The following is a 2,840-nucleotide window of genomic DNA, read 5'->3' as shown; positions in this document are numbered from 1 at the left end:
CAGGGCGCGGGGGCAGCGCCTCGCCTGGGTTCTGGAGGCTGCGGGGCCATCGCTGCAGGTAAATGCTCGTTGGGGCTCCATGGTCTGCGTTTCCCTGCAGCTCTGGGCGGAAAAGTTTGCCCACCTGAGTTCGCATCCGTAGGGCCACTTTTTCCAGGGTCCCCAGGGATGCGAGGGTCAGCAGAGGTGACGCGGGAGCTCTGCAGGCGTTGCGGCGCGAGGGCTGGGCGCCGCCTCCCGCTCTCTCGGGAGCGGCAACAAGTGGAGAGGGCGGCGCAGCCTCGTGCGGCGGCGGCAGCTGCGGAGCGCGGGGTCGCTCGGGCGCACTGAGAGCTGGGGGCTGGGCGGGTGAAAGCCCAGCCACTGTCCTTCGGGAGCCAGGGAAATAAACAGTGCTCTTGCGGTGGAGAAGGGAGAGCGTCGAGAGTTGGTGTCCGTCCTTCCCATCCATGCTTCTGCTCCGGGGCGGAGGGTGCTTGGCAGGGCCAGGACCGCAGAATGCAGACGGAGCGCAAGCTCAGGACACACGCACTACTACTTACTCATGTGGAAGCATTTGCTGTGTTTCAAAAGGCATTTATAGTTACCTTGGTTGGGAAAGGCGGTCAGAATTATGTGGGACTCCTTACGCTGATTTTATGCGTTTGTTTCCCCTTAAATACCCGGGGTGTATGTGGTGGTGCCACAGCATTCCCGTGCTTAGGGTTTCCGAATGACAGAAGGGTGTTTGGCCAAGAAGGCACCATCTGGGTCGAGGGCTGTATGGAAACTGGGTGCTCAGGCGGCCCTGGAAACCCAGCTTTGGTTTCCCAGAGACCAGTTAGATTTCTAAGAAAGAATCCATCTCTAGAGGCCCACAGCGTCCCCGCATTGGTTGACTGGGTGGGCCGAGGAACAGTGGTAACATCTGTATTTGCGCAGCTTCTCTCGCCTAGACCCCGGTCTGCGTCTCCACAAATCTCCCCACACCAGGAGTTACAGAGGTTCACCACGGACCACACCAATTGGGCAAAATACCAAAGAAAGTAAGGTCTTTAATATTCGTTTATAAAGAACTGATCACTTGGGATTCCATGGGGACCCTGGCTTTCTGAAGCGTTGTTATCTTGTGTTCCTAGGCCGTGAAGCTGTCAGGGGTAAGTGAAATCCTGTTTTCGCTGCAAAAACCAATCAAGGACCTGCCCTTGTTAGGTTCTGTGGCATCTACTTTGTACATGACAATCCAAGCAGAGTGGTAACTTCTGGGAAACCTGGGAAGGTTTCTCCAGATCTGTCCTGGGTTTTTAGTTATACATTCTTAAAGCACATGGGTATTTGCCTAATCTTGATTAATAGCCCAAAGTAACCCCTTTGGAGTATTTGGAGAAAAGAGATGAATACTGCAAAACCCTTTGGAATTTTTAATACAACATAGTATTGCAATGTAATATTCTGATGTGGACTTTGTATGTGATTATGGTGCTGATTAACTTTGATCAAATAGGAATTTGGTTAGCATCAGATATTATAGCTAATGGTTAGGGAAACTGAGGCACAGAGCTAGCTATAGAGTGTGTGACTCAGATGAATGTCTTGGGTAAGGGGAGAATGGTGAACAGAGAATCAGTGTTTGTTCTGCTTTTGGCTTTTTTTTTTTTTTTTTTTCTTTTTAAAAACCACAGAATCTGGCCAGCTAAGAACAGGTTGTATAACAGGCGTGTCATTAGACTTTCCTCTGAAGTACCCAATTGTCTTTTAAGCAGTTTATAAATGCTTAAACGTACAGAAGAAAATAGTAGTTAATAACTAAGTTTCTATGAAATGTCTCAGAAGACTCACTTGGGTGGGTTTCATGCTTTTTTTTTTTTTTTTTTTTTTTTTTTTGTGGCAGCGCCTGAGGCCAGGCCTTGAATTCACAGCTCTGTGGGGCTGAGCGGTGGAATCAGCTGGGATGACAGCCCAGGTCAGTAGCGCAATGCCAACGTTGGGGCCCTTTTCCCAAGGAGGAATTGTAGCCTTTGCCTTGGAACAGGGCTAAGGCATTGAGACACATGATGGTCTTCTCTTGCTAATCTCAGCCTTTCTCAGCATTCGTATCAGCAAGGTGGGCTGGGGAAGGTGGCGGCTGGAAGGCAGACAGAAAAGGCCCAGGCCCAGGAGAAGTGGTGGTGGCAGCCTGGGAGCTGGGCTCCTTTCTGGCTTGGTATCTTGGTAGCCAGCTTCCTCGGGCCACACCTTTGTTATGGTTCTGTGGGTAGCCAGTCTTAAAAGAAAAAACAAAGCAGAGACTCAAGGTGATTTTATAAATTTTATTAGAAACTTTATATTTCAATACTAATTTCCTTACAAATAGTCTTAACTACAACACTTCCTGCCTCAGAAGACTCAGATCGGTAATTTTACCTTTAAAGCTGCAACAATGGTCTTAAGTCTGTATGATGAAAGCCTGGCTGATGAAGAGGCTTGGCTTCTGCTCTTGGAGTTGTCATCACATCGAAGAGGCAAACCGCTTTGGAGGATAAGGGAGTCCCCTTCACATTGCTGTTCATTGTAGAAGTGGTTATGGTTTTCATACGTTTTTGAATTAAGACTTGCAGCCACTTGCGTGGATAACCGCGAAGGGAATCGCAGCTTGCAAAGCTCTCGGCCAGGGAACATGAGCTTCAAATAGAGGGCAAATGCTGTTTTTAAAAATAATATTTCCTATTGTAATAGACCTGGGCCGTATTATGTCACGGGTGTGGTGGCTTTTGGCTGGGAACACCCTGAGCCTCCCTTGGGCCTGGCACAACTCCTTTTGCGAGCGGGCAGCCCAGCGCCTTCCTCGGGAGGCGCCGAGGCGTGGAGGCGCCCGGGGCGCA

At 49.8% G+C, this 2,840-nt stretch overlaps 1 protein-coding gene across 2 annotated transcripts in view; it reads left to right on the top strand.

Moving 5' to 3' along the window:
- The first annotated feature begins 6 nt into the window (after positions 1–6).
- The window catches only part of ARHGEF28 (Rho guanine nucleotide exchange factor (GEF) 28), a 331,462-nt gene continuing 328,628 nt past the window's right edge, over positions 7–2,840 (top strand). For both annotated transcript variants that reach the window (XM_011959260.1, XM_011959259.1), the window contains exon 1: positions 7–58. The gene's annotated coding sequence lies outside the window, so the exon portion shown is untranslated. The remainder of the gene's footprint in view (positions 59–2,840) is intronic.

This window comes from Colobus angolensis, unplaced genomic scaffold (genome assembly GCF_000951035.1).
Source record: "Colobus angolensis palliatus isolate OR3802 unplaced genomic scaffold, Cang.pa_1.0 Scaffold49, whole genome shotgun sequence".
NCBI lineage: Eukaryota > Metazoa > Chordata > Mammalia > Primates > Cercopithecidae > Colobus > Colobus angolensis.
The sequence above is the reverse complement of the archived record's forward strand: the minus strand, read 5'-3'. Positions and strand labels throughout refer to the sequence as shown.